Source organism: Pistacia vera, unplaced genomic scaffold (genome assembly GCF_008641045.1).
Source record: "Pistacia vera cultivar Batoury unplaced genomic scaffold, PisVer_v2 Contig294, whole genome shotgun sequence".
NCBI classification, from domain to species: domain Eukaryota; kingdom Viridiplantae; phylum Streptophyta; class Magnoliopsida; order Sapindales; family Anacardiaceae; genus Pistacia; species Pistacia vera.
This window is the reverse complement of record NW_022196106.1, coordinates 909,584-936,908: the sequence shown is the minus strand read 5'-3', so window position 1 is coordinate 936,908 and position 27,325 is coordinate 909,584. Positions and strand designations below refer to the sequence as shown.

Sequence of the window (27,325 nt, the reverse complement as noted above, 5' to 3'; positions counted from 1 at the left end):
TTTGACCATCTTGACCTTCATCACAACTAAAATTATTAACAAAATTATACTTTAAGTATTAAAGTGGTATTTTAAAAGTTTGAAGGTGAGAAGTGTCATTAAGCTTTTCTTTGGGTGCGAAAAAGTCGTTAACTCTTTAACATTTAAGTTAAATATGTACAATAAGATTTAGAGTAAATGACTTTTTCCCACCCAAATAATGATTTAAACGACACTTTTCCACTGACAGACTTTTAAAATACCACTGTATTACATAAATTTATATTCCGTTTCCAATTCTGGCACCGTTGCAACCACACATCACTACCATTTTCTTCACCAATCATCATTTACTAAAACCTTTAAAACCTACTCTTACTGATCTAGCCAATCGCTAACAATCGAGTGATTAAGGTTTGCGTAGCCGTCCCTCCCTTCACAAGTCAAATTCCGATCTATCCCAACCATCAAAGTCCAATCTTCTACTATCAAAAGACTCATTGACAATCCCTCTTCAAAAGCTCGAACAGTCTGGACTGAGTTTGCTTTTTGTTCGTCATCGGAATATAAATTTAAATAATAAAATGATATTTTAAAAGTTTACTGGTGAAAAAGTATCATTAAGTCATTATTTATGTGAAAAAATTCTTTAACTTTGGGATATATGGATATAGTGTAAAGTAAAAATATATTAAACTTTTACCAAATACTAAATATCTACACATCTAAAACCAAGTTTAATGTTTCAATAAAGAAAATATTGGTCTGGGATGTTTCCAGAATTTTCTAAAAACTACTATGATTACTAATTTTAAAATAAATATTTTTGTTATAAATTTAATCGACCCTCTCTCTCACTCAAAATCACTTACATATATTTGGGAAACATCATTCCATTATTTTAATTAAAATCAAAATATTTCTTGGGCTTTGTCACAGACAGACACACGAAAAGTAGTGACCACCAAATGGCAAATGTATGTGTTTGTGGCATTCAGTATTTAATGGTCAAGGTTAAGTGAATCTTTTCTTTTCATGGAGATTATCCAACAGAACCCTATAAGGCCAAGTGTCATAAGCCCCAGCCTCCCACTAATCTGAACAAGAGTTTCACTTGCCAACCAGAGTGAAAGACGAGTTGGTTTGATAGCATTGGAAGCTAAAAATACAACTACTCCTTATCTATTAGATGGGTCTCTTCATGTACATTTGATAGGATCAATGATGTATTAATATGAATGTTATATTAATAGAAAAATAGATTATTTTAAAAATTATTAAAAATATTTAAAAAAATATATTTGATTGGTTGAAATTAAACCTAGACATTTAGGACTGATCCTAAAAAGTTGGCTCAAAGGACTAGTCTTAGGACCGATCCTTGTAGGGTTTGGTCCCAAATTAGACCAGTCCTATGAAGGAGGGATCGGTCCCTTGATCGGGCCCTCCTCCAAGGCTCGGGTTTGAGACCGGCCCAAACCCATTTATTTAATTTCAAAACAATAATTTATAAAATATCAAAAAATCTCTTAATACGTTTGAAATTGATAAAAATATTAAGGGTTAATTGTTATTTTAAAAGAAAAAAACAATTAATACAGCATATGACCGTTGGCTGCAATGGGATAGAAATGGGAGGCTTTTTTTTTTTTTTTGTCATTTCAACCCCCCCCCCTTAAAAAAAAAAAAATTCCCGCAGTATAAATAATTCCTCACACTTCCAATTTTTTTTCACACCGACTCTCAATCTCTCTACCCCAATTCAATTCTTATTCATATTTTCTTCAATTCAATTTATATTTATATTTATAAACTCATCCTTGTGAATGTAGAATGTGTGAGCATTTAGCAGCCTGCATTTGCAACCAATATAACAATATCCCTGTAAACAAGACCCGTTGTCTGCCAGTACTGATTCGCACAACAAAAAATTCCTCCATGAATTCATGGCCTACAGCTTCATCATCTCACTAAAGAAAAAAGGATTAACAGACATTTTATTGTATCCGGAATCATGTTATGATAATTCACAAAATATTGGTGTAGAAGAACTACCAGGAAATAATTCTGTCATATTTGTTGTTTTAGGCAGTGGGCGATAGTCACAGAGATACAATTTATACGATCCTGAAGCAGAAAAGGTTAAACTTATGAACATGTGATTCGGCTCCAGGAATATTAGTATTTCGGATACTAAAATATTCATTTACCTGAGGCCAGCTTCCTTCACTTTCATTTCAGCATATTTCAGTTTGCTCTTCGGAGAGAGTGATGCCTGTGTATTTGCATCCCGTTCGTTTGACAACTTCAATGGCTAGGTTCCCCTCCCATCCAATCTCAAGAACTTCATGTTTTACTAACTCTTGCCTGGATGCATTTATTGAAAAACCATAACGCATCACCATATTACATATTTTTGGAATTTAATGAATTTAAGCAGACTTCACTTTCTCATCAAAGAGAAACTTTTCTCATTTGGGCAACTTTCAGGTCTTCATCTTCGCTCTTTAAAAATTTGATGCATAATATTGTGTATAGCTCCAAAAATGAAGTAAAAATACAAAGAAACGGATTCTAACCTTAAATACTGCACATAGTATGTCATTGATTCGTCCAGGACAGAGAGAAAAGTTCGTTGCTCTAAAACACAAACCATAAGCAGTAAGTTTTCACATGATAAAACTTCCATTAATAGCTTTTTGCCATATTTTCCGTTGCCCAAAGACATCATGTGGTAAAAGAAATTACCAGATCGTATGACGAGATATATTCTCGAGCTTGTGTAAGAGTATTTTGTCTTGATACATGGCGAAAGAATACTTTGCGGATGCAATACCACTGTCAGTAACAATGGTGACCACCAACCCCTAAAGACAATGGAGGAAATTCTGAATGTCATAAGATTTCAGGAAAAAAAAAAGAAAGAAAAAAAAACTAACAGTAATATCACATTCCGCCATTTCACCATCACAATGTACCTTTTCTGGGTTTAATTTGGAACAAAGAATCAAGATCTCTGTTGTAATAAGAACTGAAATATATCAGCAAGGAGACAGTTTCTGCTAGTAGATCCAACAACATAATTTGTTTTCGGAACCCAATCAGTATATTACCATAAAAAATTTAGAAGACCTTCTTCTTATCCACAACGAAAATCTCCATTGATATATGAATCTGCAAGGCCTAAATCAGCCTGTGTCATAACCTGACAGCAATTGGCTCATAGTGGTGGTTGAGAATTTTAAAGCATAACATTTGAATATTAAACAACTGCATCCCTTATGTTTATATCAGAAAATTTCTAAAAAGATGTCAAACCTAAGTTGAAGTATACCTTCATAAATGGGATTATGACTCTCAAAACAGTTTTCAGATGACAGTTTTCTTGGTTCCCTCAAAAGTAAACTTGTTCCTCCCTCCTCCAGTAAACTAGAACCAAAAGCAATTGGATCAGTAACTTCATACTATTTTTTACTGTAGTAAAAGAAAAAGAAAATTTCTGTACAGATTGATGATTTGCTCCCTAGATTGCACATATATATATGTAAACGTGAGTTTAGGAATGGGAGTGTATGCATATTCGTGTGACGGAAAAACAGCAAAAATGATTCAAAATACAAATGAACTCCATCAACTGCCAGTAGAAATATAATGTCCTGAAATCTAGCACAACAAAGTCGCGCCCCTGTTCCATCCACGACGGTACCATGTGTTTTGGATTGCTCAAATTTCATAATGTTTTCCTAGCACACACGTGTGCAGCACTCATCCTGCCTGCAAAGAACCACATTTCACTTGTAAGCCACAGTCACCAATTGATAGATTTTCTTAATTGCCAACATGATTAATATGGTGGAATGGAATTTTCATTCCATTCTAGACTGACCACATTCAACAATACTTTTTGCATGATAATACTTAACTATACCTTCAAAGTATGATTCTTGGTCTGGATCTAGGTCCCGTACTCAACCGTTGATCACTAAAACCGATGTCCAAATTTACCTAGGCACCCAACCCGGTTTCACTAAAACTCGACAAATTTACCTTAGGGTCAAGCGCCCCGGTTCACTAAAACCCGCCTAAAATTTACCCATTTGTATGGACAAAGTGAAGAGGAAAATGTTTTCCATTTTGCATGATCATAACACATAAGTGGAGATATATATATGATTTTGATCTTGGAAATATATGAATAGTTTGAAATGAATGATATAAATTCTTAATTTTGTGATTATTTTTATTATGTATACTATAATTTAACAGCCAATATATCACAAAATTCGTTAATTAATCTTTAGGATGATATTAATTTTTAGATTATTTTATTATTCTCTTTTAAAAAGGCGTATCCTACAACCACATGTAGTTCGTACTTCTATGCTCATGTCCTATCCATCCTATGGAAGCCATAACCTGAATTAAAAGTAAAACAAATTACTGAGATGATCTGTATCAAGGAGCTAACTATGTATATCTGTTACTATTTCCTTCCATTAGAAAAATGCTTACCCTGATAAGCTCCGCAAACCAAATTCCTCTTTTCCCTGATTACTTTTAAGCTCAAGTGAAGCTTTTTGATGCAGCAACAGATTGGGACTGGATGACCAGTTGTCCCACTAGCAATGTATGTTCTGGCTTACGTTTCCGGATTGAGTGTTACAAGAAAGGTAAATGGTGTCACCAAGGTTCTGCAAGGTGAATTGAATAACTAGATTCATGTGAGAGCATTACAGAAGGTGACAGCTATCTAACTCCATAACTACAAGCTCATTTACAGAAGACATATGTTCCAACCTGAAAGCCATTGAGCAGTAAGTCAGGCATGCTTTGCTGTCTGTACTTCCAAGAAAGTTCCAAGCCTCCATGCTGCTGGGTTTTGGGGCATAAATTTTGTCACGATGAGGAAAATATCACTGCCCATAAAACGTTAAGAAATGATTTCACATTTTGTGTAGCAGATTACAAGCGTTGGCTATTTATATCAGTTTCAGCATTCACCTATTCTAGAGGATTCTTCAAAGAAACGGAAGAAAAATTTCCGATGGTAATGGAGACATTGTACCTGTAACATACTGAATGCACCATGTACTCTCGATTCATCAAATGTAGCTTGGACATCCGAGTATTCTCACACGCATCTGGAGCATGACCAGCCATTATGCAGCCATTATACAGTTTTCTTCGGACCATCTCCCATACTACGGTGCAACCTGCACAACATATTCCTTTCGTTATTTCAGAAAAAAAGCCGGGTAATATATTTCCCCTTTCAAAAGCTTTCATGTGAACGGATTCGATAAAAATTTAAGGAATTGAATAACTAACCTTCATCATCAGCTGCACAACCAGCCACCTCACAATCAGTTCTTCTTATTCGACAACCCCAGTTCTCAGTCGTTCCCTGACCTGATTTAACATTGGCAGTCCTCAAGTTTGACATTCTTGAACAAAATGCACTTCCATAAAGATAATGAAAATCTGAGTGGTTTTTTCATAGAACAAAAGACACCTTGTTGACGTAAAGAATGTGAACGCCACTACAGTAAGCCATTGTGGGCGCCGAAGAGCTGAATAATGATATTGCGGCAAAATGAAAAACAGAGAAAGCAGGAAGCTCATACTCCTTCAGAGGGCCACCGACCATATCGAACCACATATTGGAATCTATAAAATTGCAGAATTATAATACTTATTATTACAAAGTAACAAAGAGCATTATCATTAGAATGGAGTGTGCAAGATTAAGGATATGAAAAATATACAGTGCTTCAGCAGTCTCACAGATAAGCCTTCTAAAATAACTCCGGATACCCCGCGACTTTACAAACTCCCTCAAGGTCTATTGCGATCATGTCTGGATTGTTTTCGAGCTCTCCACATAACTGCAATTACAAAAGTAAAAGTTTGGCACAAACTTAACTGTAAACTTGCTAAACATAGTTGAGAAAATCGGTACCTGAGAACATCATTCTTAACTGGACAATTTCGCGAATCATTTGCCAAAAGTATGGATTGAGTATATCTTCTTCTGGTGCAAACAAGCTGGAGGACCATTTTCTGCTACCGCCCACCCCATTCATAGCCGCGGCCTTTGTCTAAGCTCACTGCGATGACATATCTGATATCTCCATATCAACTCCAAGACTCTCAAAGAACTCCATCTATTTTGGATATTTACCTGTCTCATCACCAAACATTCAATATCATTACTTGAAAACATACATATAAAGCATGTTAAGTATGGATATTTCAGTTCTTCACAAAGTCTGAAGTGGGCTCATTCTTCTTCTACGAATGTCTTCAACTTGATAAAAAAAATGACACCCGAAAGCACATTTGCCATATCAACCAGTATGTTGGTAATAAAAACCTTTCAGAACTAGCATTGAACTCATATGTTCATTATTCAGTTCGGTTTTTCTATAATTCCATAACCCTGTAAATTTGTATTAATTTATATATCAAACGTCATTTGGTTACCCATTTAAGGAAAAATTATTTAAGGACCTTTTCTTTTTACAACACGTACACCTGACCTCTTTTTAACTGGTTTAGTAATGAGACTTTCATCCAGTTTTTGTTCTTCTATTTTTACCCTCTCCGCAACTTTTCATTGCCTTCGCCCTGCGGGTGCTCGAGTGAATTCTCTTCAGCGCTAGGATGGCTTTTAACTGTTGAATAAGAGGGGAAAAATTGGAAAAATGTCATTTTCTTTGGTTTATCTATGAGACCATGCCTCAATGTGGTCGGAGAAAGCCACTCTAATGATCGAGTGGTTTCTCTCTAACGCTAGAGTGGCTTTCCCTACTGTTAAGAGTGAAGAGGTTAAAATAAAAAAAAAAAGGGATGAAATATCTTATTCTATAAACCAATTAAGAAGATGTCAAATTTCTATTTACACCTAAAAAAGGGTCATTTTTATAATTATTCAATTAATAACTTTTGGTTGTATGTACGGTCAATTTTTAATTTCATAAATAACAGATAGCTACGTATTGTAAACTATAATATATTTATGATAAATACCATTGTTTCATTGATGGTATATATAAATATATCTTAACATTTCCTTTTTTTAGGGTTAATTTGTTTTACCTCCCCTTAACCCCAGTATAATTTTAAAAAAGGACAGATGAACCAGGAATTAATTTCCCTAGTATAATTTTATAACGAGGTAAGAGGAAACCAAAATTATTTTTGGAAGGGCTGACAAAAATATTAAATATTTATTAAAACAATATAGATCTTTCGAATGGGAGAATTTGTGTTAGTAAACAAGTACATATAGTATACTGCAAAAATATATTTTATTTTAAAAGTGAAGAAAATTGACATACTATTGTTAAAATTGAATTGAACATAATCTTTTGAAGAGAACTAAATTACCTCTGACTCTAAGAATTAGTACCATAGGGAAGAGGTTGGGATCACTAAAATATTATCAAATACTTTTCAACAATTGGTCAATTAACATACAGAATTTAAAGCATAATCAAATTTAAACCTTTAACAACATCTAAGTTTTGGAATGACTCTCGCTAACCTCTGGCGTTTATACGTCTTGTGTCACTACATTTAAGCCCTAACCATTTTATGACTTTAGCTTATTCTGTTAGTTAAGAAAAGTCATTCTAATCAATAATCTAATACATCCAATAATACTATTTAGGTTTTTAATTAATGATGAATTGTTGTTTGAGTATAATACTTTTAACCAATGTCCACATAAAATTTAAACTCATAAAAAAATTAGAAAACCTTCAGGAGATCCCAAAGATACTTCTAAGAAAGAATGAGGGGTGTTTAATTATGAAATCGTATCAAATAGTTCAAAACGCACTGGAGATTGACGAGATCAGCAACCAAGATTTTAAGTAAAACTGTTCTCAACGACACTTATATTATTTTAATGGTGTCCGGCGAAATTGGATAATGACCAAATAGTGGCACCTTAAGCTGAGTCAAAGTACACGTTCCTTTAACCCTAAAGTAAATGACACCTCAAAGTTTCTCAAAAATCTGCGAAGGATGGGTGGAGGACAAAAATCAGAAAATTAAATAAATAGCTCAAAGTTAATCTTCTGTAGCTATGGGATCCCACACCTACTGACGTTATCATCTACAGTTTCGGCCTACCCTCCGGTCAGTGAGTTATGATATAACTTTCCATGAAAATTGTAAGATATATAACAGTCCAACATAATTTCCAGAAAAATTGACAATACTTCCAGCTAACAACTCACTTTCTTTTGCTTCTAGTGCACATCTTTTCATTTCTTACTCTACCTATGATATTGTTTTGTTGATTTTGGGAATATAATTTACTAACTATAAATATCTTTTATTCGATCCTACAGTTCAGATACGATGCCATGAGAAGTGTAATAAGAATGACATGGTTCCGGGTTTTATTTAATCTCATTGTCAAAGAATTATGGGACAAACGAACAAGACCCTCGTATTAAGACAAATAAAAAGGATTTTATTAAAGTGTTATCTGCATGATATGACTGTCATGATCCGTAAGTCACAACAACAATTATTAACTATTTATCTAAGAGAAGAGGTATTTTCTACTATCTTTGTTGAAAACTGTGGTTTGGATCTTAAGTCTATATGGTTTACGTTTAAGGTCCAAATATACTTTCACAGAAAATTATTTTTTACGCTAAACATTCTAAGAAACACTTAATGGTCTTCGGTGAGAGATAGGGAAGAAGCAGTCGTCAGGTTCTAAACCACATTAATCTCGACCACCCAAATAATGGACCACCAAGCCCATCCATAAAATCATAATTAAATATAAGTGATTCATGTTCATCTATATTGGTTATTGGCAAAAGATGGTTAATCAATAAAACAAAAGTGCGATAAGTTTCCTAATTTGATGAATCTGCAAGTGAACTTAGTAGTGTTACAGATCATTATATCTTTTTTACTAGGGGGTCTCATGATAGCTTCTTACCTCAACTATCTTTAAAAGGTTTTAACGGTCATAATAACTCAATACATCCTTATTAGTATTGAAGGACTCAAACTAAAGCTCACTAATCTCTTTTTACATTAGTTTACCATCCGTACCATCCTAAGTGTGGTTAATAGTAATCTTTTTTCTCTCATCCCTATCTTGACTTTTTTCCTTGTAAATTTTTGATTTAAGCATTAGAAATTCCCTTATCAATGGTGTTTTGTAACACTCCTTTTTTTTTGTCTTTATTTTTTTCTTTCCAATATCAAGTGTATGATATTTAATAGATAAATTCCAACCAAAATTTATATTATTTAGTCAAGCTTGTTATATATATTGAATCTTTCTAATTCATTGCACTAATAATTTTACTACCAAGATTGGAAGCCATAATATTAATATTCTATATAATTTAATTTCGTTCCGAATTCTGTGAAGCTAAAGAAGCTGAATGAATGCAAGAAAAAAGAGAACGAACAGTTAACTTAACGCGATTGAAGACCTTGAACCGAGGTTCTAATCAAGGCATCGCAAGTGACAGCTTTCGCATGGCCGCCAAGGTCGTCTTCCTTCTCGTAAAGCACCACTCACGCCTGCTTTGTCAAGAACAAACCGAAACAAGTCCACAATCCCCGACGCCAACCACCGCCACTCTATCTTCTTCGACAGTTTGCTCACACCTTCAAAACAATTCAAACTTCATTAACCCCCTTAGTGCATCAAGTCACAAGAAAGAAAGAAAGAAAAAACAAAAACAAAACAACAACCCTTTAGACTAGGTGATATTATCACATTTTTCAAAAACTGAAAAACTGTCTCCTGAAATCCTATGTAAAACAATGGTTTGATTATGGTCTTGGATAATAAATCAAAGAGCATAGAATTGAAGTTACCTGAAGGACGACGGTGAAGTTCTGAGAGATTTAAGGTACTCAAAACAATTAAGCAATAAGTAGTGGCAATTGAATAGCTTCAAATTGGAAGCAGAGTGTGAAATGGAAGGATAAATGTTGGTGTGAATACAAAGAGAAATGTCCTCTTTGGCGTGTGCGTAGATATACAGTGGATAGATATAAGCCTTCAAGGAAGAGTGTCAATTATTATTTATTAATGATTTGGAAACTTTTGTGGGTAATTATAAGCAATGTCTTGAACAATTGGATTAATTATTGATATAGGCATTTTGCTATTTACAGAAATGATATCATGAATTCGTTTATTTATTGATCTTATTCTTCCAAAAATAGATATTTAAAATTTATGTTAATACTAATAAATATATTTTAGATACTTTTAAACAAACAAGTTATAGTATATGAATTGTAATACGATAAAAATAACTGCTGATGTGAAGTAAATTTAAATACATTGTCTTACTAGTAAGTTATTTATTTATTTTTATGTTTTATTATTATCGAGAGTGTCCCGGGCCAGTTTTACGTGTACTTCAACTAATTTTTCTAAAGCCCAAAAACTATTATATGGTAAAATTCCAGTAGACATTTTTATTACAATCGTGAGACCTGACCTCGAGAGACTAGACCATGAATTGTACTCGTGTTTTGTTAAAGTAGGATTATGGTTTAAATTTCATATACAGTAAACTCTCTTATAGTCTAATAGTGGGACCACTAATTTTATTATATGAAGATGATTATAAACTTAATAGAGGTGTATTAAAAAAAATTTCTTATTTTATAATTCAGTTTTAGTAGTACATCTTAAGATTTCAATTCATGTTTTAATAATATCTAGGGGTTCATTACGCGCTTCAATGCCTACTTTTGAAACGGATAGAAGACCCTTTTGAACCCAACGATAACTGTCATTGATGAATTGTAAATGCAGTTGCTGATGACAATTATTGCCAAACCACAACAATTGACTATTGTTTAAGCATTAACAAATTACTACCCCAGATGTTGATGAATTGCAAGTACAATGAAGTGGACGAAGACATCAAGAGTTATTGTAAAATTGAGTGTCAAATTCGACAACTTCACTACCTAATTAAATGAATATTATGTCTTCTTTAATCATTTGACTATAACAAGTCTGTATTTTTAAAAAAAAGAAATCATTTTACAATAAAGAAAAGGAATGAAATAATTATAGGAATGATAGTATGAAAATGCTAAAAGTTTCATGTCAGAAGTTCTAAACATGTTGAGAAGTAGAAATGTTTTGGTTTTACAAAAAATGTCTATGTCTCGAGTAATGTATTCGTCAAGTTAAAGATGTGAAACAACCTAAAGCTAAATTATTGTCTAACAACTTAGAATAAATATTTATTTCATTTTAAACTTTAATGTAACATATACTATTTTTTTTTTTGAATCACAGATAATTATATACTATTGGGAGGAACTTTCCTTAAGAAGAATTAAAAAATTATACTTATTACATATAGAGTTTTATTCTTATTTTATACTATCCCAAATTGAGAATATAATTTTTTATGACTATATAGAGTTTATTCCTATATAGAGTCATCTTTATAGAGAGGTTTAACTTGATATCACAATCGTTAACTAAAGTCAACATTAATTTAAATTTATACAGAATTAATTGAATTTGAAATCGCTACAGTTGATAAAAATATGAAAAAAAAAAAAAAAAAAAAACATAAATTCCTTCATGAAAGAATTGTTAAAGTTATAAATATTGTAGTGTTGGTGTAATACATGATAGGTGGGTTCTTAGAGGTATTATCCGCTTTGGGCCACATGTTGAGCTACTGGTAGACCCGTATGATTTTGTCTTAAAAAGGCGTATTTGGGTGATAAGGGTGTCATTGTGCTATATAAGGGACCAAAGCCTTCCTCTCCTAGCAAATGTGGGAAATTGACACCAACATGTAGGAAATTCAATACAGTTATTAAGTCATTTATTTTCATTCATAATTTGTAGAAATAATCAATGTTTTAATAACCAACCTAGGGTGAAACCTGACAAAGTTGTCGGGTCCCAGGTTGACCGATTTAACTGGCTTGACTAGTCGGTTTAACCGGTTTGACCGGCCAGTCAACTGAGTGTCAAAAAGTTTAAAATTCAACAAAAATACCTCTAAAAATTTGTTAAGTCCCTTAAGGTTTGAAATTTAACAAACACACCCCAAATACAAATTGGCGGTCGATTGGTTGACATCAACGATACACCAAATGCAATCCCAATCATCCCTTGAACCCATTCTCTAAAAATTCTACCCAAGATCTTCGACACTAGTGTCGACATTCCAAGTCAGATATCACCACTGCCAACGTCGACAACCCTCCCCATCGTCACGAAAATACTCCCCTCAGCCTTTTGACCAAAACCCATCTCACCCCACCCTCGTTCGCCTCGCCAATCACCGACAAAAGCCGACTGTTGCTGCTACCAGTTTTTTTCGATTTCTGGTCGATTCACTCATCGGAAATCACCTTCGTCACCACCATTGCACTCACCAGCACTTTCTCTTCAAAAGCTCAAACATCTTAACCTTCAATTGTTCACTGATCATCATCCCAATTTCTAAGGTTTTTGGTAAATAGGGAAATGGGTAACCCAGCCCAGTGAAAGCCCCGGGTCTCGATTGAACCGGTCAGGCGAGATTTTAAAACACTGGAAATAATAATTCCTTAACAAGTGAAAAGAGTCTTGTACTAAATAACTAAAATATTCAGTGTTTTCTCTGGACGTTTCAACTCACTTTAGAACACAAAATTTTCAAAAAAAAAAATCGCTTTAATTTCCTTTTCAATCTTGTGTATTATGATGGAAGCAATATGAATGTCAAGAAATGAATTTCGTAATTTAATTACAAAATCCAATAGAAGCAAAACACACGGTAACTCCTGTTACAACAAATGATAATTTAATCCTGCAATAATAATCTGGTAGGTTTTGAACGAGAAAGTATATATGGTCTCCCTTCAACATGCCGGAGGAAATCTTTGGTATGGATTGCTGAATGCTGATGTGTTCCCGGGACGTGAAAATACAACCTGCATTATGGAATGAAATTTAGTAATGGATCTCCCAGGTGGTGCTCCCTCGCAACACAGGTCACTAAATGATTTTAATATACATATTATTTTATTAAATTAAAAAATGATACGTTTACAATCTAATTTCACAACTTTAATATGACAACAGATTGACACTGTCACATCAGTTCTCATCACACCTAAGGTGACACAACATTACTAGAAATCAACGGTCGTTCCTTGTGAAGATGTTTCTTCATAAGAAAAGACGGTTCCCTAAGGAACAACCAAAAGAACAATGTTGTTTCTTAAAGAACAATCATTCATTTTATAAGACATGATTATTTCTTCATAAGGAATAATCGTATCTTTAATGTAATCAAAATCATTTCTGACATGTTGTGAGAATAGTTCGTGGACGTAATATTACTATATTAAATTTTATACGTGACATGACGAGATGCAGCAATTATCGCAATCATGACTGTTGCTAGCATTCTGCATGGAACTAATCAAATGATTAGGTACATATTTCAAGCCAGTGATAGGATATAATTTATAAAGCTACCTGGTAATTTCCGAGCGTATAAGACTTGAAACCGGCTGCACAATAATCAAAATAATACTCCCATGTCCGAATGAACTTCTCGTTGAATCCCAGAGCAAGAATTTTGCTATAGATGAATTCAATAACATAAATATACAGAATTTTGTTGCACACAGCAGAAAACCCTCTTGGAGAACAATGCATGTGAAAGGTAAAATATTAGACAACTTCTGTGTTAATTTCAGTACCTTTGTTTCTCCATGAAATTTTTTCTCCAACACTGGAGTGTTTGGTAGTAATGGATTCCTATATTTTCCACATGCTCCATGCTGCAATAAAACAAAAAAAAAAGAAGCTAACTCTGCTGGGGAAAAAAAAAGGCCAAATATAAAATAATGCCTGCAGAACATTGTTTATATGTACCAGAGTCTGGAAGCAGAAGCCATGGCTGATGTTATCCTACTTAATGAAGGAAGGCATCCACCAGGGAAAATATATTCCTTTATAAAGTCTGAACTCAGCCTGTACTCGTTATAACGCTCGTCCGGTATCGATATGAACTAGAAAACATCAATAAAATATGATCTTCAAAGAAAATAAAACTCATCTTTGTGAAATGTAGAATGTGTGAGCATTTAGCACTGCATTTGCAACCATATAACAATAATACCTGTAGAACAAGAAGCCCGTTGTCTGCCAGTACTGATTCGCAGCAACAAAAAAATTCCTCCATGAATTCATGGCCTACAGCTTCAATCATCTCACTGAAGAAAAGGAATTAACAGACATTTTATTGTATCCGGAATCAATGTTATGATAATTCACAAAAAAATTGGTGTAGAAGAACGACCAGGAAATAATTCGGTCATATTTGTCTGTTTTAGGCAGTTGGCGATAGTCACAGAGATAAATCTATACGATCCTGAAAGCAGAAAAAGTTAACTTATGAACAATGTGATTCGGCTCCAGGAATATTAGTAATTTCGAATAACTAAAATATTCATTTACCTGAGGCCAGCTTCCTTCACTTTCATTTCAGCTATTTCAGTTGCTCTTCGGAGAGAGTATGCCTGTGTATTTGCATCCCGTTCGTTTGACAACTTCAATGGCTAAGGTTCCCCATCCCATCCAATTCAAGAACTTCATGTTCTTACTAACTCTTGCCTGGATGCATTTAATGAGAAAACCATAAGCATCACCATATTAAGATTTTTGTAAATTTAATGAATTTAAGCAGACTTCACTCTCAATCAGAAGAGAAACTTTTCTCATTTGGGCAACTTTCAGGTCTTCATCTTCGCTCTTTAAAAATTTGATGCATAAATTAGTGTATACTCTCCAAAAATAAGTAAAAATAAGCAAAGAAACGGATTCTAACCTTAAATACGCACATGAGTATGTCATTGATTCGTCCAGGAACAGAGCGAAAAGTTGTTGCTCTAGAAACACAAACCATAGCGTAAGTTTCCACATATATAACTTCCATTAATAGCTTCTTGCTATTTCTTTCCAGGATTGCCCAAAACATCAGTGTGAAAGAAATTACCAGATCGTAGTGACGAGATATATTCTGCGAGCTTGTGTAAGAGTATTTTGTCTTGATACATGGCGAAAGAAATACTTTGCGGATGCAATCCAGCTGTCAGTAACAATGGTGACCACCAACCCCTAAAGACAATGGAGGGAAAGTTTGATGTAATAAGATTCAGGGAAAAAAAAAAAAAAAAAAAAAAAAAACTAACGTAATCTCACATTCCAGCATTTCACCCATCACAATGTACCTTTTCTGGGTTTAATTTGGAGACAAAGAATCAAGATCTTGTTGGAATAAGAATCTGAAAAATCAGCAAGGAAAGTTTTGCAGTAGATACACAACAAAATTTGTTTTCGGAACCAATCAGTATCTTACCATAAATAAATTTAGAAGACCTTCTTCTTTATCCACAAACGAAAAATCTCCATTGATATAAATCTGCAAGGCCTAAATCAGCCTGTGTCATAACCTGACAGCAATTGGGTCTCATTAGTGGTGGTGAGAATTTTAGCATAACATTTGAATATTAAACATACTGATCCCTTATGTTTATATCAGAAAATTCTTAAAAAGATGTCAAACCTAAGTTGAGAGTATACCTTCAGTAAAATGGGATTGACTCTCAAAACAGTTTTCAGATGACAGTTTTCTTGGTTCCCTCAAAAGTAAACATGTTCCTCCTCCTCCAGTAAACTGGAACCAAAGCAATTGGATCAGTAACTTCATACTATTTTTACTGTAGTAAAAAAAAAGAAAATTTCTGTACAGATTGATGATGCTAGATTGCAATAAATATGTAAACGTGAGTTAGGAATGGAGTGTATGCATATTCGTGTGACAGGAAAAACAGGCAAAAATGATTCAAAAATACAAATGAACTCACATCAAACTGCCAGTAGAGATATAATGTCCTAGAAATCTAGCAACAAAAAGTCGCGCCCCTGTTTCCATCCACGACGGTACCATGTGTTTTGGATTGCTCAAAATTTCATAATGTTTCCTAGCACACTGTGTGCAGCACTCATGCCTGCCTGCAAAGAACACATTTCACTTGTAAGCCACAGTCACCAAATTGATAGATTTTCTTAAATTGCCAACATGATTAATATGTGGAATGGAACATTTCATTCCATTCTAGACTGCCACAGTCAACAATACTTTTTGCATGATAATACTAACATACTTCAAAAATTTTGGCGGATCTAGGTCACCCAACCGTCACTAAACCGTGTCAATTTACCAGCACAACCCGGTCACTAAAACCGCTCAAATTTACCTAGGTCAACCCGTTCACTAAACCCGCCTAAATTACCCATTTGTATGGAAAAGTGAAGAGGAAAATGTATTTCCATTTTGCATGATAATAACACATAAGTGAGATATATATTGATCTTGGAAATGATATGAATGTTTGAAATGATGATATAAATTCTTAATTTTGTGATTATTTTATTATGTAATACTATAATTTAAAGCCAATAATATCACAAAATTCGTTAATTAATCTTTGTGATGATATTAATTTTTAGATTATTTTATTATTTTTTTAAAAAGGCGTATCCTACGATACGATATGATACACATTCGAAAAATTAGATTTTCGATACATGATACATATGCGATTTTACAACCATGGTTACCTTTATCCATCCTCATGGAAGCCATAACCTGAAATTAAAAGTAAAACAAATACTGAGATGATCTGTATCAGGAGCTAACTAGTGTATATTCTGTACTTTTCCTTCCATAGAAAAAATGCTTACCCTGATAAGCTCCGCAAAACCAAATTCCTCTTTCCCTGAATACTTTTAAGCTCAAGTGAAGCTTTTGATGCAGCAACAGATGGACTGGATGACCAGTTGTCCACTGGAGCATGTATGTTCTGGCTTACGTTCCGGATTGAGTGTTACAAGAAAAGGTAATGGTTTCACCAAGGTTCTGCAAGGTGAATTAATAACTAGGCATTAACATCAAAAGAGTGATTCATTGGAGCATTACGAAGGTGACAGTTATCTAACTCCAAACTACAAGCTCATTTACAGAAGACATATGTTCCAAACCTGAAGCACATTGGCCAGTAAGTCAGGCATACTTTGCTGTCTGTACTTCCAAGAAAGTTCCAAGCACTCCATGCTGCTGGGTTTTGGGGCATAAACATTTTGTCACGTGAGGAAAATATCACTGCCATAAACGTTAGAAATGATTTCACATTTTGTGTAGCAGATTACAAGGTTGGCTATTTATATCAGTTTAAGCATTCACCTATTCTGAGATCTTCAAAAAGTAAACGGAAGAAAAATTTCCGATGGTAATGGAAGACATGTACCTGTAGACATACTGAATGCACCAATTACTCTCGATTCATCAAATGTAGCTTGGCTTCCGAGTATTCTCAACGCATCTGGAGCATGAACAGCCATTATGCAGCCATTATACATTTCTTCGGAACCATCTCCCATACTACGTGCAACCTGCAACAACATATTCCTTTCGTTATTCAGAAAAAAAGGCCGGGTATATATTCACTTTTCAAAAGCTTTCATGTGAAGGGTTGCGATAAAAATTTAAGGATTGAATAACTAACCTTCATCATCAGCTGACACAACAGACACCTCACAATAGTTCTTTTTTCGACAACCCCAGTTCTCAAGTCGTTCCTGACCTGATTTTAACATTGGCAGTTCCTCAAGTTGACATCTTGAAAAAAATATCTTCCATAAAGATAATGAAAATCTGGAGTGTTTATTCATGAAACAAAAGACACCTTTTGACGATAAGAATGTGAACGCCATCTGACAGTAGCCATTGTGGGCGGCCGAAGAGCTGAAGTAGATGGTGATTGCGGCAAAATGAAAAACAGAGAAAGCAGAGAAGCTCAATACTCCTTCAGAGGGGCACGACCATATCGAACCCACATATTGGAATCTATAAAATTGCAGAATAATACTTATTATTAAAAGTAACAAAGAGCATTATCATTAGAATGGAGTGTGCAAGATTAAGGATATGACAAAATCAGTGCTTCAGCAGTCTCACAAGATAAGCCTTCTGAAAATAACTCCGAGTAGCCCCGCGACTTTACAAACTGCCCCAAGGTCTGATGCGATCAATGTCTGGATTGTTTTCGAGCTCTCAACATAACTGCATTACAAAAGAAAAGTTTGGCACAAAGCTTAACATGTAAACTTGCTAGAACATAGTTGAAGAAAATAGTGGTGACCTGAAACATCATTCTTAAACTGGATATTTCGCAAATCATTTGCCAAAGTATGGATTGAGTATTCTTCTTCTGTGCAAACAAGCTGGAGGGACCATTTCTGCTACCCCATTCAGCCGCGGCCTTTGTCTAAGCTCACTGCGAATGACATATCTGATATCTCCATATCAACTCCAAGACTCTCAAAGAACTCCATCATATTTGGATATGTTACCTGTCTCATCACAACATTCAATAATCATTACTTGAAAACCATACATATAAAGCATGTTCAAGTTGGATAATTTCAGTGTTCTTCACAAATTGAAGTGCTCAATTCTTCTTCTATGAATGTCTTCAGCTTTGATAAAAAAATGACACCCGAAAAGCACATTATGGCCATATCAACCAGAAATGTTGGGAAGAAAAACCTTTCAGATAATGAATTGAACTCATATTGTTCATTATTCAGTTCGGTTTCTATAATTCCTATAACCCTGTAGAAATTTGTATTAATTTATATTTTCAAACGTCATTTTGGTTACCCATTAATAAGGAAAAATTATTTGAAGGACCTTTTCTTTTAACAACTTACAAGCTGACCTCTTTTTAACTGGTTTGTAAATGAGACTTTCATCCAGTTTTTTGTTTTCTATTTTTACCCTCTCCGCAACTTTTCATGCCTTCGCTCCATCGGTGCTCGAGTGAATTCTCTTCAGCGCTAGGATGGCATATTTTTACTGTTAGAATAAAGAGGGTAAAAATTGGAAAAATGACATTTTCTTAATTGGTTTAGTCTATGAGACCATGCCTACAATGGTGGTCGGGGAAAGCCACTCTAATGCTAGAGTGGTTTCTCTCTAGCGCTAGAGTGGCTTTCCCTAACTGTTAAGAGTGAAGAGGTTAAAATAAAATAAAAAATTAAAAAAAGGGATGAAAGATCTTATCTGTAAACCAATTAAGAAGATGTCAAATTTCTATTTACATCCTAAAAAAGGGTCATTTTATAATTATTCCAATTAATAACTTTTTGGTTGTATGTACCAATGTTTTAATTTCATAAAATAACAGATAGCTACGTAGTGTATAAAACTATAATATAGTTTATGATAAATAAAACATTGTTTCATTGATGGTATCATATAAAATATATCTTAAGCATTTCCTGTTTTTTAGGGTTAATTTGTTTACCTTCCCTTATCCCCAGTATAATTTTAAAAAAGGGCATAGATGAAACCAGGAATTAATTTCCCTAGTATAATTTGATAACAGGGTAAGAGCGAAACCAGAAATTAATTTTGGGAAGGGCTGACAAAAGATATTAAATATTTATTAAAACAATATAGATCTTTCGAATGGGAGAAATTTGTGTTAGTAAACAAAGTACATATTCAGTATACTGCAAAAATATATTTTATTTTAAAAGTGAAGAAAAATTGAACACAATACCCATGTGAGAATTGAATTAACAATAATCTTGTTGGGAAGAGAAACAAATTACTTTTTAATCTAAGAATTTAAGACATAAGGGAAGAAGGGTATGGGAAAAAACTGGAAAAAAATAATTATAAAATGAATTGATTCAAACCAAAAGTGTTCAAAATTAGAGAATTAAGAGATATTTAAAAAAGAATATATCAAATGTTTAAATTTAATGACAAATCTAAGTTTAGGAAATGTGACCCTAACCCTTGTGCGTTTAGCGTTTTTGTAGTGAACACTTACTAGTTTTAGAAATGCGACCCTAACCCTCATTTTTTATGAACTGTTAGCTTATTCTGTTTTAGTTTAAAAGAAAAAAAAAAGTTTTTACTATTTATCTAAATTCAATTAATCTAAATTTTAACATCCAAAATATATTAACAATATTTAGAGGTTAATATATTTTTTTAAATTTAAATTGATGACATTGTTGATAAATTTGAAGGTTGAAATAATAACATTTTTAAAACCAATAGATGCTCACTATAAAAAGTTTAAACTCTTGAGAGTTTGCAAAAATTAGAAAAAAAAAAACCTCAAGGAAGACCAAAGATACTTCTAAGAAAGATGAGGGGTGTTTAATTATGAAATCGTATCAAAAGTTCAAAACTCATTGGAGATTTAGCGAGATCAGCACCAAGAATTTTAAGTAAAACTGTTCTCACTCTATATTATTTAATGTTGCCGGCGAAATTGGATAATGACCAGAAGTAGGCAACACATGAGAGCGGTGAGTCAAAGTACACGTTCCTTTAACCCTAAAATAAATGAAAGCTCAAACGTTCTCAAAAATCTGACGAGGGATGGGTGGAGACAAAAATCAGAAAAATTAAAATAAATGAAAGCTCAAAAGTTTAATCTTTCTGTAGATGGATCCCACACCTACTGACGTTATCATCTTACAGGTTTCTGCCTCACCCGGGTCCATGTGAGTTATGATAATAAACTTTCCATGAAAATGTAAGAATAATATACAGTCCAATACATGAATTTCCAAGAAGAAAATGACAATACTTCCAGCTAACACTTCACTTTCTTTTCTTTCTAGTTGCATCTTTCATTCTTACTCTACCTAGATATTGTTTGTTGATTTTGGGAATATAATTGACTCTATAAATATCTTCTTATTCGATCCTAAAGTTCAGATACATGCATGAGATAAAAGAATTACATGTTTCGGGTTTATTTTAATCTCATTGAAAATGAAGTTAGCGACAAAAGAGAATCAAGACCCTGGTATTAAGACAAATAAAAAGAGATTTATTAACAGTGTTAATCTGACAATGATATGACTAGTCATGGATTCGTAAGTCAAAACAACAATTAAATTAACTATTTAGTCGAAGAAGAAGAAGGTATCTACTAGCTGTTGAAACTGACGGTTTGATCTTAAGTCTATATGGTTTACGTTAAGTCCAAAATAATACTTTCACGGAAAATTATTTTTTACGCTAAAATTTGAGAAAACATTAATGGTCTTCGGTGATAGATAGGGAAGAAGCATCGTCAGTGTCTAACCAATTAATCTCGACCACCCAATGAATGGACCACCAAGCCCATCCATAAAAATCAATAATTAAATATAAAGTGAATTCATGTTCATCGTATATGTTTATTGCAAAATATAGGTTAACAAATAAAACAAAAGTTGCTATAAGTTTCCTAATATTAGATTAATCTGCAAGTAAATTTAGTAGGGGAATCATTACTACTTTGCACGTATCTCAATTAATCTTCCAAGGTTTTAAATTATCGGTAAGATAAAAACTCTAATAACCATCTTTATTAGTATTGAGACTCAAACTCAGAAGTTCATAAAATCTCTTTTTACATTTTTACCATCCGACCATCCTGTGATGGTTAATAGTATCTTTCTTCCATCCCTATCTTTGACTTTATTTCCTTGTAAAATTTTGATTTTAATTAAGAAAATTACCTTATCAATGGTGCTTGTAACACTTTTTATTTTGTCTTATTTTTTTCCCAATATCAAGTGTAATGAGATTTAATAAGATAAATTCGAACCAAAATTTATAATTTATTCATCTTTTATATATTATTGAATCTTTCTAATTCATTGCACTAGATATTTTACTACCATAGATGGAAAGCCATAAATATTAATACTATGATAATTTAATTCGTTCCAATTTCTGTGAAGCAGAAAGAAAGCTGAATGCAGAAAGAAAAAAGAGAAAGAAAGTTAAACTTACGCGATTGAAGACCATGAAACCGAGGTCTAAATCAATGGCATCGAAAGTGACAGTCTTCGCATGGCCGCCAAGGTAGTCTTCCTTCTCGTAAAGCACCACATCAACGCCTGCTTTTGCAAGAACAAACGCCGAAACAAGTCCACTAATCCCGCCGCCAACCACCGCCACTCTCATCTTCTTCGACATTTTGCTCACACCTTCAAAACAAATTCAAACTTCATTAACCCCCTTAGAGGGTCATCAAGTCACAAGAAAGAAAAGAAAGGAAAAAACCAAAAACAAAAACAAAAACCCTTTAGACTAGGTGATATATATCACATTTTTCAAAAACTGAAAAACTGTCTCCTTAAATCTCTATGTAAAACAATGGTTTGAATTAATGGTATCTGGATAAGATAAATCAAAAGAGCATAGAATTGAAGTTACCTGAAGGGACGGACGGTTGAAGTTCTGAGAGATTTAAGGGACTCAAATCAATTAAGCAATAAGTAGTGGCATTGATATAGCTTCAAATTGGAATGCAGAGAGGGTGTGAAATGGAAGGATAAATGTTGGTGTGAAATAGCAAAGAGAAATGTCCTCTTTGGCGTGGCCGAAGATAATAACAGTGGATAGAGATAAGCCTTCAAGGGAAGAGTGTGTCAATTATTATTTATTAATGGAATTTGGTAAACTTTTGTGGGTAAATTATAAGCAAATGTCTTGAAACAATTGGGATTAATTATTGTGATAAATAAGGTAATTTAGCTATTTACAGAAAAGATATCATGAATTCTGTTTAATTTAATTGAATCTTATTCTTCCAAAAAATATATATTTAAATTTATGTTTAATACAGTAAGATATAATTTTTAGGATACATTTTAACAAAACAAAGTATATAGTATATGAATTTGAACGATAAAAAATTAACGCTGAGTGAAGTATAAATTTAAATACATTGTTTTACAGGTAAGTTATTTATTTATTTTTATTTTTATTATGATCGAGAGTGTCCGGGCCAGTTTACGTGTACTTCAACTAATTTTTCAGAACCCAAAAACTATTAATTGGGTAAAAACTTCAATAGACATTTTTATTAACAATCGTGGAGACCTGAACTCGAAAGACTAGACCAATGAATTTATCTCGTGTTTCGATTTTAAAGTAAGGAATTATGTTTAAATTTCATATACAGTAAAATCTCTTTATAGTCATAATAGTGGGACCAACTAATTTTATTACTATGAAGAGATTATAACTTAATAGAGGTGTAATTAAAAAAAATTTCTTATTTTATAATTCATGTTTTAGTAGTACAATATTATGATTTCAATTCATGTTTTAATAATATTAGGGTTTCAATTCAGCGCTTCAATTGCCTACTTTTGAAACGGATAGAAGATCCCGTTTTGAAACCAACAAAGATAACTGTCCTTGATGAAATTGTAAATGCAGTTGCTGCATGACAATTAATGTGAAACCACAAACAATTGCTAATTGTTTAAAGCATTACAAAATTACGACCCCTAATGTTGATGAATTGCAAGTTACAAATGAAGTGGACGAAGAAAATCAAAGAGTTATTGTAAAATTGAGTGATCAAATTCGACAACTTCACTACACTAATTAAATGAATATTAATGTCTTCTTTAATCATTTAAATGAGTAACAAGTCATGTATGTTTTAATAAAAGAAGAAATCATTTCTACAATGAAAGAAGAAGAGAAATGAAATAATTATAAGGATGATAGTATGAAAATATAAAAAGTTTCATGTCAAGAAGTTCTAAACATGCTTGAGAAGTTAAAAATGTTTTGGTTTTAACAAGAAAATGTCTATGTTAGCGAGTAATGTATTCGCAAGTTAAAAGATGTGGTAACAACACTAAAGCATAAATTATTGTCTCAAGCAACTTTAGATAAATATTTTATTTCATTTTAAATCTTTAATGTAACATACCATATTTTTTTTTTTGCAATACACAGATAATTATTACTATGTGGAGGTAACTTTCCTTAAGACAGGAATTATAAAAATTATAACTTATTACAATGTAGAGTTTATTCTTATTTATAACTATCCCAAATTGGGAATATAATTTTTTATGACTATATAGAGTTTATTCCTATATAGAGTATCGTTATAGAGAGGTTTTACTGTATATCACACAATCTTGTAATTAAAGTCAACATTAAACTATTTAAATTTATACCACGAATCTAATTTGAATTTGGAATATCGCTAAGATTGATAAAAAATTATGAAAAAAAAAAAAAAAAAAAACATATGACCACCTAAATCTATGTTTATGATAGACATCCTTACATACACATTCTGACCGATATGTCTTAGTGCATCCACGTGTTTCTTTCCATGGTTGCAGCTCATTTTGTAGCAACGTGGCTCAATTACATACCCATAAATTTCTTCTATATGAAGAAATTTCTATTCCATTTCAAACATATGGGTGCTCCACTTTTCAATTTTCTTCTAACACGTTCCTTTCCCTTTTTCTTACTATTTGACGAAGAAAAGTCTTTCCATTTAAAAGCAAATTATTATCATAGTATTATTACATCTAAATAATATCAATTTTACAACCACCTTTTTTTTTGACAGTGTTAATTATATGTCATATCATACTTTAAAATAAAAGATTAATTAAATTGAATATATTTTAAGGGTTGTTATGTAAAATAATCGCATCCCTTCATGTTTGTTTTATTCACCATCGATGCTCTCCTTTTGTAATTAATCTTGGTTCATGTTTTCCAAATGTTTAATCACGTGTTAATTTTTTTTGTTTTTTGTTTTTTTTTTTTTAAATTTTCACCACCAACGTGTTAATTTATTGATGCCATAAATAGTTTATTATTTAGCATTGAGTTAAATAACACTAAATAATCTTGGGCGGCAAAAATGTTTGTTGACCATTCTACCCTCACTTATAACAATTTTTGACCATCTTGCCCTTCATTACAACTAAAATTATTAACAAAATTATACTTTAAGTATTAAAGTGGTATTTTAAAAGTTTGAGGGTGGGAAGTGTCATTAAGCTTTTCTTTTTTAACATTTAAGTTAAATATATACAATAAGATTTAGAGTAAATGACTTTTTCCCACCCAAATAATGACTTAATGACACTTTTCCACCAACAGACTTTTAAAATACTACTGTATTACGTAAATTTATATTCCGTTTCCAATTCTGGCACCGTTGCAACCATACATCACTACCATTTTCTTCCTCAATCATCATTTACTAAAACCTTTAAAACCTACTCTTACTGATCTAGCCAATCGCTAACAATCGAGTGATTAGGGTTTGCGTAGCCGTCCCTCCCTTCCCAAATCAAATTCCAATCCATTCCAACCATCAAAGTCCAATCTTCTACTATTAAAAGACTCATTGACATCCCCTCTTCAAAAGCTCGAACAGTCTGGACTGAGTTTGCTCTCTGTTCGTCATCGGAATATAAATTTGAATAGTAAAATAATATTTTAAAAGTTAATGGGTGAAAAAGTATTATTAAGTTATTATTTATGTGAAAAAATTCTTTAACTTTGGGATATATAGATATAGTGTAAAATAAAAATATATTAAACTTTTACCAAATACTAAACATCTACACATCTAAAACCAAGTTTAATGTTTCAATAAAGAAAATATTGGTTTGGGATGTTTCCATAATTTTCTAAAAACTACTATGATTACTAATTTTGAAATAAATATTTTTGTTATAAATTTAATCGACCCTCTCTCTCACTCAAAATCACTTACATATATTTGGGAAACATCATTCCATTATTTTAATTAAAATCAAAATATTTCCTGGGCTTTGTCACAGACAGACACAGACACACGAAAAGTAGTGACGACCAAATGTATGTGTTTGTGGCATTCAGTATTTAATGGTCAAGGTTAAGTGAATCTTTTCTTTTCATGGGATTATCCAACAGAACCCTATAAGGCCAAGTGTCATAACCCCCAGCCTCCCACTAATCTGAACAAGAGTTTCACTTGCCAACCAGAGTGAAAGACGAGTTGGTTTGATAGCATTGGAAGCTAAAAATACAACTACTCCTTATCTATTAGATGGGTCTCTTCATGTACATTTGGTAGGAGGAAAGATGTATTAATATGAATTTTATATTAATAGAAAAATAGATTATTTTAAAAATGATCAAAAATATTTAAAAAAATATATTTGATTGATTGAAATTAGACCTAGACATTTAAGACTGATCCTAAAAAGTTGGTCCAAAGGACTAGTTTTAGGACCGATCCTTGTAGGGTCTGGTCCCAAATCAGACCAGTCCTATGGAGGAGGGATTAGTCCCTTGATCGGGCCTTCCTCCAAGGCTCAGGCTTGAGACCGATCCTAGGCCTAGGCCCAAACCCATTTATTTAATTTCAAAATGGTAATTTATAAAATATCCAAAAATCCCCTAATACTTTTGAAATTGATAAAAATATTAAGGGTTAATTGTTATTTTAAAAGAAAAAAAACAATTAATACAGCATATGACCGTTGGCTGCAATGGGATAGAAATGGGAGGCTTTTTTTTTTTCATTTCAACCCACCCCACCCACCCTCCCCCGACCCCCAAAAAAAAAATCCCACAGTATAAATAATTCCTCACACTTCCAATTTTTCTTTTCACACCGACTCTCAATCTCTCTACTCCAATCCAATTCTTATTCATATTTTCTTCAATTCAATTTATATTTATATTTATAATTTATTCATATTATTTATTTATATTATTCAATTTTTTTTATTTTTCAATATCATCTCTTATTCATATTATTATTTAATTTTTTTAATTTTAATTATTTATTATTTTATCATAAATTCATAATGGAAGGGTCAAATGAGTTTTACGTTCCATCAACCGAAGAAATTAAAGGGTTAGATCCATTTTCGCCCTTTCTATTTGCATTAGCTTCAATTCAATGACAACAACCTCATTCAACCTTGATGGGGTTTAGTTAAACATAGACTAGCTGTGTCTCCATGACCCAACCCCACTGACTGTCAAAGATGGTCGTGTCCGATGTATGACGTTACTTCATCAAATCAAAACGGGTAAAGGCAAATGGGGAGGGGGAAGAATCGTGTATGATATGTAATTATTATGATAAATAAGGTAATTTAGCTATTTACAGAAAAGATATCATGAATTCTGTTTAATTTAATTGAATCTTATTCTTCCAAAAAATATATATTTAAATTAATGTTTAATACGGTAAGATATAATTTTTGGGATACATTTTAATAAAACAAAGTATATAGTATATGAATCTAAATGGCAAAAAATGAACGCTGAGTGAAGTATAAATTTAAATTCACTTACCATAAATCACCTTCGTCACCATCATTGTACTCATCAACACTTTCTTTTTAAAAGCTCAAACATCTTGATCTTCAATTGTTCGCCGATCATCA

At 32.7% G+C, this 27,325-nt stretch overlaps 2 pseudogenes; both read right to left on the bottom strand.

Annotated features, from left to right (window-relative positions):
• Nucleotides 1-1,768: 1,768 nt before the first annotated feature.
• Nucleotides 1,769-5,422, bottom strand: LOC116135140 (annotated as a pseudogene).
• A 7,256-nt stretch (nt 5,423-12,678) lies between these two features.
• Nucleotides 12,679-27,325, bottom strand: part of LOC116135089 — a 31,021-nt pseudogene continuing 16,374 nt past the window's right edge.